The sequence below is a fragment of the Bufo gargarizans genome, chromosome 5 (genome assembly GCF_014858855.1).
Source record: "Bufo gargarizans isolate SCDJY-AF-19 chromosome 5, ASM1485885v1, whole genome shotgun sequence".
Taxonomy (NCBI): Eukaryota; Metazoa; Chordata; class Amphibia; order Anura; family Bufonidae; genus Bufo; species Bufo gargarizans.
The window spans coordinates 199,366,792-199,381,795 of record NC_058084.1 but is presented as its reverse complement, the minus strand read 5'-3'; positions in this window follow the sequence as shown (position 1 = coordinate 199,381,795).

Genomic DNA, 15,004 nt, shown 5'->3' with positions numbered 1-15,004 from the left:
GCGATCCAGGTGACATACAATATTTAACGTGGCCTGGGCGATCCAGGTGACATACAACATGTAACTCGGCCTGGGCGATCCAGGTGACATACAACATTTAATGTGGCCTGGGCGATCCAGGTGACATACAACATTTAACGTGGCCTGGGCGATCCATGTGACATACAACATGTAACTCGGCCTGGGCGATCCAGGTGACATACAATATTTAACGTGGCCTGCGCGATCCAGGTAACACACAACATTTAACGTGGCCTGGGCGATGCAGGTGACATACAACATTTAACGTGGCCTGGGCGATCCAAGTATCACACAACATTTAACGTGGCCTGGGCGATCCAGGTGACACACAACATTTAACGTGGCCTGGGCGATCCAGGTGACATACATGTAACTCGGCCTGGACAATCCAGGTAACACACAACATGTAACTCAGCCTGGATGATCCAGGTAACACACAACATTTAACGTGGCCTGGGCGATCCAGGTGACACACAACATTTAACGTGGCCTGGGCGATCCAGGTAACACACAACATGTAATTCGGCCTGGACGATCCAGGTGACATACAACATGTAACTCGGCCCGGACGATCCAGGTAACACACAACATGTAACTCGGCCCGGACGATCCAGGTAACACACAACATGTAACTCGGCCCGGACGATCCAGGTAACACACAACATTTAACGTGGCCTGGGCGATCCAGGTGACATACAACATGTAACTCGGCCTGGGCGATCCAGGTGACACACAACATTTAACGTGGCCTGGGCGATCCAGGTGACATACAACATGTAACTCAGCCTGGACGATCCAGGTAACACACAACATGTAACTCAGCCTGGACGATCCAGGTAACACACAACATGTAACTCAGCCTGGACGATCCAGGTAACACACAACATTTAACGTGGCCTGGGCGATCCAGGTAACACACAACATGTAATTCGGCCTGGACGATCCAGGTGACATACAACATGTAACTTGGCCTGGACGATCCAGGTAACACACAACATGTAACTCGGCCCGGACGATCCAGGTAACACACAACATGTAACTCGGCCTGGACGATCCAGGTAACACACAACATGTAACTCGGCCTGGGCGATCCAGGTGACACACAACATGTAACTCGGCCTGGGCGATCCAGGTGACACACAACATGTAACTCGGCCTGGGCGATCCAGGTAACATACAACATTTAACGTGGCCTGGGCGATCCAGGTGACATACAACATGTAATTCGGCCTGGACGATCCAGGTGACATACAACATGTAACTCGGCCTGGACGATCCAGGTAACACACAACATGTAACTCGGCCTGGACGATCCAGGTAACACACAACATGTAACTCGGCCTGGACGATCCAGGTGACACACAACATGTAACTCGGCCTGGACGATCCAGGTAACACACAACATGTAATTCGGCCCGGACGATCCAGGTAACACACAACATGTAACTCGGCCTGGACGATCCAGGTGACACACAACATGTAATTCGGCCTGGACGATCCAGGTAACACACAACATGTAACTCGGCCTGGACGATCCAGGTAACACACATCATGTAACTCGGCCTGGACGATCCAGGTAACACACAACATGTAACTCGGCCTGGACAATCCAGGTAACACACAACATGTAACTCGGCCCAGGCGATCCAGGTAGCAAGACAAAAAACATACAGTATAGTATCAGCCGTGGCTGAACCTGGACAGACAAGGTAACATGCGGGGCTGTGAGTGAGAACCTGAGAACACACGCCTGTGAGTGAGGGTGTGGCTTGTATTTGAAGAGCCTCCGCCCCTCCCACAAATGCAGGCTGACTAATCAGCCTTACCAACTTGTCATCAACTTTGTGCTGCCCATACGGACGGCAGAATAAAGTAGAGACCGGTGAGTTGGTTTCAGCGTTCTGTCACTTAAAAGTTAAAAGAGGTTGCTGAGAACCAACATCACAATCATTGCAGACTGGGCCTGGAAAAGAGTCCCGGCCACCTGAGAAGAGTCCTGGTTATTCATGGATTCCTGCTCTCCTGCTCTCCTGCTGATGACTGACCGTCTTCTACCTAGTTTTCTCCCTTTCTCTCTAGGAGAGAACTGCCAATCATCAGCAGGGATAGCAGGAGATTATGAATAACCAGGACTCTTCTCAGGTAGATTTGACTCTATTCCAGGCCTGGGCTGCAATGATTATGATGCTGGTTATCAGCAACCACTTAGGTTACTTTCACATCTGCGTTCAGTGCGGAACGGTCTTGTATCTGCACAGACGGAGCTGCACTGATAATGCAAACGCTTGTATCCGTTCACAATGGATCCGTTTGCATAATTTTTAAAAAAATATGAAGTCCAAGTCAAAACGGATCCGTCCTGACTTACATTGAAAGTCAATGGGAGGCGGATCCGTTTTCAATGGCACCATATTGTGTCAGTGAAAACGTATCCATCCCGATTGGCTTACATTGTAAGTCAGGAGCGATCCGTTTGGCTCCGCATCATCAGGCTGAAAGCAGCGTTTTGGTGTCCGCCTCCAGAGCGGAATAGAGGCGCAACAGAGCCAAACTGATGCATTCTGAACGGATCCTCATCCATTCAGAATGCATTGGGGCTGAACTGAAGCGGACCCAGAAATGTCAGTGTGAAAGTAGCCTTACTTTTAGCCCATGATTGACACACTGCTGAAATTAGCATTTCTGTCACTATTTTATACTGCTGTCAGTGAGGTCAGCATAAAGTTGATGACAGGTTCCCTTTAAAGGGGTTTTCTGAGAATTTTATATTGACAAACTATCCTCTGGATAGGTCATCAATATCTGATCAGTGGGGGTCAAAAACCCGGGACCCCCACCAATCAGCTGTTTTGAGAAGGAAGCTGTGCGCCTGTGAGCGCCGCAGACTTCTCACAGAGCACAGTGCTGTACGTTGTGTAGCGGCTATGCTTAAAGGGGTATTCTCATCACACAGTTTTATACTTACCTGCTCCCGGCGCGCTGTCCACTTCCTGGTTTCGGCAGGGGGTGGGCTCCATCTTGATTAAAGTCTTCTCCCCGGCCGGGCCGCGTGCTGGACTGAACACGCATGCCGCCGCGCATGCGTCCTGGTGACTTCTTCCTGGCAAGTATACTATACTGGCCAGGAAGAAATCACCATAGCGCATGCGCGGCCAGCCGGGAGAAGAGAAGAAGTCGTCTGCGCAAGCGTGGCCAACGCGATTCCTGATAAGACAACAGTCAGGTAAGTATATGTTCATTTTCTTCTAAGGGGTGGGAATTAGTTAATTAAATATATTTAGAAAAATGATCACTGTTAAATCATTAACAGATTTAACAGTGATCATTAAGATGGGAATGCCCCTTTAATATTGCGCTCCAACCCATTGAAGTTCATTGTGCTGAGCACGATACCAAGCATAGCCGCTATACAACATACGGCACTATGCTTGGTAAGCTGAAATGCTGTGGGTCACCCTCGTCACAAGGCAGGGTCGATATGGGTGTGATGTGTCTGAATGAGCCTTGTGTGCCCATAAGCTAGTCACTTGTTCACCGACTGGCCTTCCGACAGATATTAGAGATCTTGCGCTCCTCCACCTTCTGTTTGAGGATGATCAATAGAGTTTAGATCTGGAGACATGCTTGGCGAGTCCAGTACCTTTACCCTCAGTTTCTTTAGCAAGGCAGTGGTGGTCTTGGAGGTGTTTGGGGTCATTATCATGTTGGAATACTGCCCTGCGGCCCGGTTTCTGAAAGTATGGGATCATGCTCTGTTTCAGTATGCCAATGAATTGTAGCTCCTCACAGCCGATGTTCTAACAAAAATGCATACTTCGTGAAAATACCAACTGAAACATCGGGCACTGGCTGGAAATATTTACCCCCAACCAGGCCCGAGTTCAGCTATTCAAGGGCAAAGTCAGGCAGGTTTTTCCCAGCCTTTAAGTCAAGAAAGGCCTTATGGGCGTCTAGTTGTTTTGGGGCACCGTCCTTCTTTTGGCCCACAAGGGGAAATGGGTGCGCCTCCAAGGCATGGACAAAGCCCTTTTGCAAGGGAGCTGTTTGATTCATAATTTTATTTCATTTGTGTTTTACACTGCCTGTCCAAAAAAAGTCGCCACCTGGATTTAACTAAGCAAATGGTTATGAGCCTCCTATTGGCTAATTACTGCATGGGCGATTCTCTTTCAGCTGGCAATAAGTTATTTAACCCCAACTGGTGCATTGAGTGGCTTCCCATTTCTTAAACAAACATGTCGAAAGACACATCTCGTGGTCGTGGAAAAGATGTTAGTCTGTTTGAGAAGGGTCAAATCATTGGCAGGCATCAAGCAGAGAACACATCTAAGGAGATTGCAGAAACTACTAAAATTGTGTTAAGAATTGTCCAATGGATTATTAAAAACTGGAAGGATATTGAGGACCCATCGTATTCGAGGAAAAAATGTGGCGGGAAAAAAATCCTGAATGATCGTGATCGGCGATCACTTAAACGTTTGGTGAAATCAAATCGAAGAAAATCAACAGTAGAACTCAGGGCTATGTTTAATAGTGAAAGTAAGAGCATTTCCACACACACAATGCGAAGGGAACTCAGTGAATTGGAACTGAACAGCTGTGTAGCCATAAGAAAACTGCTAATCAGTGAGGCAAACCAGAAAAAAAGGCTTTAATTTGCTAGGGAGCATAAAGATTGGACTCTGGAGCAATGGAAGAAGGTCATGTGGTCTAATGAGTCCAGATTTGCCCTGTCCCAGAGTGATGGGCGCATCAGGGTAAGAAGAGAGGCAGATGAAGTGATGCACCCATCATGCCTAGTGCCTACTGTACAAGCCTGTGGGGGCAGTGCTATGATCTGGGGTTGCTGCAGTTGGTCAGGTCTAGGTTCAGCAACAGTATGTGCTCCAAGAATGAGGTCAGCTGACTACCTGAACATACTGAATGACCAGGTTATTCCATCAATGGATTTTTTCTTCCCTAATGGCACGGGCATATTCCAAGATGACAATGCCAGGATTCATCAGGCTCAAATTGTGAAAGGATGGTTCAGGAGCATGAGACATCATTTTCACACATGGATTGGCCACCACAGAGTCCAGACCTTAACCCCATTGAGAATCTTTGGGATGTGCTGGAGAAGGCTTTGTGCAGCAGTCAGACTCTACCATCATCAATGCAAGATCTTGGTGAAAAATTAATGCAACACTGGATGGGAATATATCTTGTGAGATTGCAGAAGCTGATCGAAACAATGCCACAGCGAATGCGTGCCGTAATCAAAGCTAAAGGCGGTCCAACAAAATATTTTTGGTGGCGACTTTTCTTTTTTGATGGGCAGTGTATATTGTAATATATTTGTCTGTTGAAAAGGTTGGAGTAAAAGCCATAATTATTTCATTTTTATTATATTATAAACTCTGTTCTTTAGGGTACTTTCACACTTGCAGCAGAGAATTCCAGCAGGCAGTTCCATCGCCGGAACTGCCTGCTGGATCTGGCATTTGTCAGAAGGATCAGGACTGATCTGTATGACAAATGCATTGAAATGCTGGATCCGTCTCTCCCTTGTCATCCGGAAAAACAGATCCGGCATTTATTAATTTTTTCAAATTTTTTGCGGTCTGAGCATGTGCATCCATTTTGCCAAAACACTCCTCGGGGCCGGATCCAGCATTAATGCATTTCACTGGGAAAAAAATGCTGGATCTGGCAATTTTGGACATAGATAAAATTGCAGCGTGCTGCGGTATTATCTCCGTCCTGAAAAGTCTAAAAGACTGAACTGAAGACATCCTGATGCATCCTGAACGGATTGCTCTCCATTCAGAATGCATTAGGATAAAACTGATCAGTTATTTTCCTGTATTGAGCCCCTAGGACGGAACTCAATGCCAGAAAAGAATAATGCTAGTGTGAAAGTACCCTTAGACTAAGGCCTCTTTCACACTTGCGTTGTCCGGATCCGGCGTGTACTCCACTTGCTGGAATTACACGCCGGATCCGGAAAAACGCAAGTGAACTGAAAGCATTTGAAGACGGATCCATCTTCAAAATGCTTTCAGTGTTACTATGGCACCCAGGACACTATTAAAGTCCTGGTTGCCATAGTAGGAGCGGGGAGCGGGGGACCGGGCGCTCCAGAGTGACGTCAGAGCGCCCCATGCGCATGGATGAGGTGCCATGCGATCACGTCATCCATGCACCTGGGGCGCCCTGACGTCACTCTGGAGCGCCCCGGGAGCCGCACGGATGGTAAGTATGCTGCTCCCCGCTACACTTTACCATGGCTGCCAGGACTTTAGCGTCCCGGCAGCCATGGTAACCACTCTAAAAATGCTAAACGTCGGATCCGGCAATGCGCCGAAACGACATTTAGCTTAAGGCCGGATCCGGATCAATGCCTTTCAATGGGCATTCATTCCGGATCCGGCCTTGCGGCAAGTCTTCAGTTTTTTGGGCTGGAGCAAAAAGCGCAGCATGCTGCGGTATTTTCTCCGGCCAAAAAACGTTCAGTTCCGGAACTGAAGACATCCTGATGCATCCTGAACGGATTTCACTCCATTCAGAATGCATTAGGATAAAACTGATCAGGATTCTTCCGGCATAGAGCCCCGACGACGGAACTCTATGCCGGAAGACAATAACGCAGGTGTGAAAGAGCCCTAAATCCTTTATTGCCTACTGTATTTATTTAAAATAGTTGTGTCATAACAGAACATAAACACATCATTTGTATTAGCACATACACTTGTACATTTTAAACATTATAATATTTTGAGCCATTTCCAGGATTTCAAGGACATCCATGGTTTGCTACGTACACTTCTCATCCTGACAATAGGACCTGAAAAAGAACAAAAATGAGAAATTAGTAATACATAAGCACACTTTTCTAAATAAAGGGGCTGGATAACCTATACAATTTAAAATTCCTACATGATAAAGTTAATACAAGCAGATTACTAAGAGACTGTTAGTAGCTCTATTGCTTCCTATGCTGTTTGGTTATTATAAACCATTATACATTGCTCATTTCCAAGGTATAAGCAACACTCTGCTATCCATCAGTGCTGGTAGTGACTTAACACTAGATGCTAAAGCGCAGGCGTCTTTAGTGGCTGGGACCATGGGAGCGCACATGAGCCATCGTTCTTTCATCTAGTGTTCAAGCACTACCACTACTGATGGATTGGTGACTGGTCGTTAGCAATGGAAACAAGCATATAATATGTAGAAAATAAGACTGCCATCAAAGGAAACAATATGGTTAATAACATATTATTATTACCAGTTAGTAACGGGCTTATGTGTTATTTGCAGAAGTCAAACAACCCTTTTAATTTAAACATGTAATGTGGTGTTAGAGGGTATATATATTCAAATATATGGTCATTTTACTGTCAAATGTTCTTATGGCCAATATACTGGCACGCGAGATGAAATGATTACATTGACCATGTTATTTGCCTACTATATACCCCAGCCCGCAAGCCCACCTCAAGGGTCCTCATTGTCTTGCGAGTCCCTACACTATCTAGCAAAAAAAAAAAGAAAAGGAGCTGACTAAAAATTAAACAATACTAAGATGCCCAGAGTCCAGCATTCATTAATGTCTGCCACAAACTGCATCCATTTGCCATTGCAATGCCCAGAGGCGTACATAGGAATCACTGGGCCCCATAGCAAAAATCTGAATTGGGCCCCTTAACCCCGCCCACTACCCACCATGGCCCCTCCCACTTCCCGACTTTGCTCCTCCCATGCCACACCCCCATTAAATAAATTTATACATGACCTACAGAAACTGTTAGGGGTTTCCTGGGGGTGACCTGTCACATGGGATATCTGCTGCAGCCTGCAGGTCTCCTTATTTGGGGTGCCATGTTAGGCTACTTTCACACTTGCGTTCGGGTCTCCGCTTGTGAGTTCTGTTTGAAGGCTCTCACAAGCGGCACCGAACGGATCCGTCCAGCCCTAATGCATTCTGAGTGGATGCGGATCCGCTCAGAATGCATCAGTATGGCTCCGTCTGTCCTCCGCTCAGCAGGCGGACACTTGAACGCTGCTTGCAGCCTGGCCGTGCGGAGGCAAACGGATCCGTCCAGACTTACAATCTAAGTCAATGGGGACGGATCCGTTTGAAGTTGACACAGTGTGGCTCAATTTTCAAACGGATCCGTCCCCCATTGACTTTCAATGTAAAGTCAAAACGGATCCGTTTGCACTATCATGAACAAAAAAAAAAATGTTGTTTTTTTTTTTGTTCATGTTAATGCAAACGGATCCGTTCTGAACGGATCTAAGCGTTTGCATTATAGGTGCGGATCCGTCTGTGCAGACACCAGACGGATCCGCTCTGAACGCAAGTGTGAAAGTAGCCTTAAAGGGAATCTGTCACTAGCAATTTACCCCCAATTTTTTTTTCATGAATCCATGTTTAACAGAGTACCTGTTTTCCATCTGTCTTGTTCTTTTGATTGTGAGTCTTGTCATGTCTTCAAAAAATCGATTCTTATGATATGTAAATGACGCTGTTATTCTTTCTCCACGGTGCCCAGGAACGCCCCTCTGAAGTGCCGTGCCCGGCTAAGTTTGAAAACTAATAACGCCTCCAAGTTCATCTAAATCGCCTCCCAGAGGCACGGCTAAGTGCTCAACACCCCCCTCCTCAGTGCCGCGCTCTGCGGCAAACACCCCGATCCTCCTCTCGCCGGCATCCCAAATCCCGCGCAGGCGCAGTGCCGTCAGTCATCTTATCATAGCGCAGGCAATCGCCGGCACTGCGCCTGCGCGGGATTTGGGATGCCAGCGAGAGGAGGATCGGATTTGGGAGGCGATTTAGATGAACTTGGAGGCGTTATTAGTTTTCAAATTTAGCCGGGCACGGCACTTCAGAGGGGCGTTCCTGGGCACAGTGGAGAAAGAATAACGCCCCTCTGGGCTCCTTACAGCGTCATTTACATATCATAAGAATCGATTTTTTGAAGAAATGACAAGACTCACAATCCAAAGAACAAGACAGATGGAAAAAAGGTACTCATGGATCCATGTTTAATAAAGTACCTTTTTTCCATCTGTGTTCTTCTTTTCCATGTCAGTCTTGTCCTTTCTTCTAAAAATCGATTCTTGCTGTAAGGACTGGAGCCCAGAGGGGCGTTTTTCTTTCTCCACGGTGCCCCTCTGATTAGTGCCGTGCCCGCCTAAATATGAAAACTCTAACGCCTCCATCATTTAGCTGAATCGCCTCCCAGAGGCGCGGCTAAGTCCTAGACACCCGCCCCCCTCCTCAGCGCTGCGCTCTGAAACACCCGATCCTCCTCTCGTCGGCGTCCCAAATCCCGCGCAGGCGCAGTGCCGGCGATTGCCTGCGCCTGCGCTCTGATAATACGGCTGAGGGCAACAGCTTCAACATCGTCACTGGGCATCGGCGCATGCCCAGTGACGATGTTGAAGCTGTTGCCCTCAGCCGTATTATCAGAGCGCAGGCGCAGGCAATCGCCGGCACTGCGCCTGCGCGGGATTTGGGACGCCGACGAGAGGAGGATCGGGTGTTTCAGAGCGCAGCGCTGAGGAGGGGGGCGGGTGTCTAGGACTTAGCCGCGCCTCTGGGAGGCGATTCAGCTAAACATGGGGGGGGCCCTGGGGAGAAAAGCAGCCGCATAGCCGGCTGCTGGTCATCAGTGGGCGGGGCCTTATCTGCGCTACGGGCCCCCCAGTGCCGCGGGCCCCATAGCAGTGGCGTGGTCTGCCTCTATGGGCGGTACGCCACTGGCAATGCCCCCTAAGGGCTGGAGAAATAGTTGGCATACATTTCCTGATTAGCCATTCTAGCTGTTCCAGGTCATCTATGTCGGCTAAGATCATATCCAACAGATGTAGCTGTCAGTGGTCCACTCCAGGATCTGAAGGAGCATCATGAAGCCTGACGAAGTTGTGCAGGATCACACATGCTTAAATAACCAGGGTGGCATTGTCCGGTGACATCTGTAAGGATGACAGGAATACTCTCCATTTATTGGTAGGTATTCCAAACGCATACTCAACATACTGACGGGCTCTTGTCAGCCGTTAGTTGAATATATGTCTGCTGTCATCCATGTCACGTCTGGGGAAGAGTCGAATGACATGCGGTGTCAAAGCAAACCCTTCATCAGCCACTATTACAAACGGAGCCGGTGGTCCTGCAGATCCTGGCAGCCATCTCTGCTGTCGGAGGGCAAGTTGGTTGGCTTGAAGCCGATCACCCATTCTAGAAGCCCTGAAAATGCGGGCATCTACTGTGCATCCATAGGCCCTGATATCTACAAAGCTAAAAGCACTACAGAAAAATATTGTTTATAATTGTAGAACCACGATCCTGAGTGAGACATCTTCTTCACGCGAATGTGTTTGCCATCCATTGCCCCAATGAAGTTTGGGAACTGCGCATCACTTTCAAAGCCTTCAGCGATTCTCAGCCAATCATCTACCTTGGGCTCTGGCATCACTCTGTCCTGGAGTTGCTGCCAAATGACTTGACACAATTGACAAACAATCCGAGAAATGGTTGAGACGCCCAGCAGGAACTCAAAATGTAGTGAAACTAATGAATTGCCGGTTGCCAGGAATCTAAAAGTGTAAAAATAAAAATTATATTACAATAACATTTCACTATTTATGTTATGATTAAGGACTGAAATTTTAATGTCCGGAACGCGTAGACTATTGGTGTCTTGAATATGTTTTTACTACTGAAGAAATAAAGAAATCATTTTGTATGGGAAGCTGGATTTCTTCTCTTTTTTTCACAATAACATTTGACTATATCATTGCCATCAGGAAATATATTGAAAATGACCCTATAAAAGTTAATAGAAATGTAATACATAAACTAATGTAGGAAACCTACCTCAACGTCACAAAGAGCCGTTCCTCTGGTGAAATGCAGTGCCTCATATTTGTGTCCTGGTATGTGAGGCCAGGACGCAGAACCCTAACAAAATGTCAAAGCTGCTCACAGACATATGATAAAACCCATTAAATGTCTCAGGATGCTGTCACAGATCCATGTACAGCGTGTGGAAGTGGCCCTTCCTGCGCCGCTGAGAGACAATTGAGTGAAACCTTCTCTTTGGTTCCTCATTCCGCATAGATGGCGGCCAGCACAGGAGAACCTCTTCCTCCAAATCGTCAGACATGATCCAACAGATAGCAGTATCCAGAAAACTATGCCAGCCAAGCACGGTATTCCAACAAAGCTCTCAATGCTGAAACAAGCTGAAGATCTGCTCTCAAGGCAATAGCATGACCATCTTATATAGAAGGTGTGAAAAACGGGAAGTGGCTAAAATTTGTAACTCTTTATTGGCTCATTCTTTTGTTCGTATACGATCCGCTAAAAACTGAACACACAGAAACCATACGGATATGTTTGGTGGCATAACTAAATGGATGTGGGAACAAAAGGGGGAAAAAAACTCAGATACGGAACAACAGATCGCAAAACAACAACGGTCGTGTGCATGAACCCTTATTCGGATCCTCAGAGAGTTCTTTGCCATGAGGTGCCATGTTGAACTTCCAGTGAACAGTACAAGAGAGATAAAACAGCAAATTTAACACACATGCTCGCCATTCACACCTGAGACCTTGTAACACTAATGAGTCACATGACACCGGGGAGGCAAAATGGCTAACTGGGCAAAATTTGGCCATTTTCACTTAAGGGTGTGCTCACGTTTGTTACCAGCGGTTTAGACATTAAAGGGGTTATCCAGCTCCTATAATGCCCCCTCTAATGCCTGGGCCTCTCACATAGGTTGTACTTACAGTACCTAGCTCCCTAGCACCCACGTCGCTTCTGATGCCTGCACGGCTGCCGCTACATCTCCCCATTGTGGGTGATGCTAGGATGGCACATCCTCGTTGCGGCCTGCTATTGGCTGCCCCCCCTGTCGCTGGTTGTTTACTGCATGAGTATTGTTGATTGATGGGGATCTGACTCCCAGAACCCCCGCCGATTAGCTGTTTGAAGAGGCTGCAGCTCTCTAGTTGGCATTGCAGCCTCTTCCTAGGCCAGTGATGTCATGTTCATCAGTCACATGGCCTATGTGCTACTCAGTCCCATTCAAGTGAATGGGCCTGAACTGCAATACCAAGCACAGCCATTATACAATATATGGCGCTGTGTCTAGCATGCTGTGAGGAGGCTACATCACTACAGCTGATTGGTGCCAGGTGTCAGACCCCCACCTATCTCTAATATTTGTTTCTGAAGAATACAGTCACAGATTAAGGTCTCATTCACACGACCGTATTATGTGTCCGCATCCGTTCCAAAATTTTGTGGAATGGATACAGACCCATTCATTTCAATGAGGCTGCAAAAGATGTGGACAGCTTTCCGTGGCACCGCAAAAAAGATAGAGCAATTGCAGACAAGAATAGGCATGTCTATCATAGGGCTGGCCGTGTGCGTTCTGCAGAAAGCATATGGATTGCGGACCGTGGAAACGAATGGGTCTGCACCATGATGCTGGGTGTACACGGCCAGTGTCTGTGGTTTGCGGACCGTAAAATGGACACAGCAGTGTGAATGCATCCTAATGTTGTAAGTTCTCCTTCATGCTATTGTCTGTAAGCTAAGAGCATTGCTTAGTCTGGATGCAATCATATCCTCTTCTGAGCCCAGAGCAGGACCAGCAACCTCTCCATGTAAAGAACACTCTTCTCATTTGCTGACAGCAAAAAAGTATGTAGCTTGAAATGGGGACTAATTGATACACCAAGCTTATTAGAAAGTTGTAGAATGTTTACACCAATAAATACTTTTGAAACATAGAACTACTGCTCACCCCACAAAAACAAGCCCTCACACAAGTCTGTAGATGAAAATATAAAAATACGTTATGGGTGTCAGCATTATAGGTCTTGGATGACCCATCCAAGACCTATAATGCCCCCCCAAATGCCCAGGCTCCTCGCTCCCTGGAACCAACGTCACTTCTGATGCAGCACGGCCGCCGTGGCATCTCCCTGTCACGCGTATGAAACCGTTCGTCGTCATCGGGATTGGGGGGGCTTCTTTGCCAATAGCAGGGAAATGCAGTGGTGGTCATGCCTGCATCAGGAGTGACTCGGGTGCTGGAGAGCGAGGTAAGTACAATCTGTGTGAGGATCCCGGGCATATGGGGGGGGGGGGGCATTATAAGTCTTGGATAACCCCTTTAATGATTATGCTGTTTAAGCCTTATATGAAAACAGAAACCCCTTAAGGACCAAACCATTATTTGGTTTTACATATTTTCTTTTTGACATGACAACCTTATTCTGTGGGTCAGTATGATTCTGGCGATTCTGTATCTATGTAGTTTTACTACTTAAAAAAAAAAAACTTTGAATAAATGCATTTTCTTTGCATTGCAAAGTTCTGACACCCATAACGTATTTTTATATTTTCATCTACAGACTTGTGTGAGGGCTTGTTTTTGTGGGAGCGAGCAGTAGTTCTATGTTTCAAAAGTATTTATTGGTGTAATTGTAAGAAATTACAAAGTACTGGTAAGCATAAAAGGACTTTTTTCTTTTTTAAACAAAATAGAAGAGAAAAAGATCACAAGCAAAAAAAGAAGTGTTCTGCAATGCTAAATTATAAGCCAATTATAGTTCAATATAACAAGAGAACTATTACGCAACAGATGTAACAGAGAACAAGGAAAGTCATTGGCAGCAAGGGGGCTCTCCCACAGATCTCCCAGCCAAGTATATACAGTACAGATCAAAAGTTTGGACACACCTTCTCATTCAAAGAGTTTTCTTTATTTTCATGACTATGAAAATTGTAGAACCACACTGAAGGCATCAAAACTATGAATTAACACACGTGGAATTCTATACATAACAAAAAAGTGTGAAACAACTGAAAATATGTCATATTCTAGGTTCTTCAAAGTAGCCACCTTTTGCTTTGATTACTGCTTTGCACACTCTTGGCAGTCTCTTGATGAGCTTCAAGAGGTAGTCACCTGAAATGGTCTTCCAACAGTCTTGAAGGAGTTCCCAGAGATGCTTAGCACTTGTTGGCCCTTTTACCTTCACTCTGCGGTGCAGCTCACCCCAAACCATCTCGATTGGGTTCAGGTCCGGTGACTGTGGAGGCCAGGTCATCTGGCGCAGCACCCAATCATTCTCCTTCATGGTCAAATAGCCCTTACACAGCCTGGAGGTGTGTTTGGGGTCATTGTCCTGTTGAGAAATAAATGATGGTCCAACTAAACGCAAACCGGATGGAATAGCTTGCCGCTGCAAGATGCTGTGGTAGCCATGCTGGTTCAGTATCCCTTCAATTTTGAATAAATCCCCAACAGTGTCACCAGCAAAGCACCCCCCACACCATCACACCTCCTCCTCCATGCTTCACGGTGGGAACCAGGCATGTAGAGTCCATCCGTTCACCTTTTCTGCCTCGCACAAAGACATGGTGGTTGGAACCAAAGATCTCAAATTTGGACTCATCAGACCAAAGCACAGATTTCCACTGGTCTAATGTCCATTCCTTGTGTTCTTTAGCCCAAACAAGTCTCTTCTGCTTGTTGCCTGTCCTTAGCAGTGGTTTCCTAGCAGATATTCTACCATGAAGGCCTGATTCACACAGTCTCCTCTTAAAAGTTGTTCTAGAGATGTGTCTGCTGCTAGAACTCTGTGTGGCATTGACCTGGTCTCTAATCTGAGCTGCTGTTAACCTGCGATTTCTGAGGCTGGTGACTCGGAAGAACTTATCCTCCGCAGCAGAGGCGACTCTTGGTCTTCCTTTCCTGGGGCGGTCCGCATGTGAGCCAGTTTCGTTGTAGCGCTTGATGGTTTTTGTGACTGCACTTGGGGACACTTTCAAAGTTTTCCCAATTTTTCGGACTGACTGACCTTCATTTCTTAAAGTAATGATGGCCACTAGTTCTTCTTAGCTGCTTTTTTCTTGCCATAGTACAAATTCTAACAGTCTATTCAGTAGGACTATCAGCTGTGT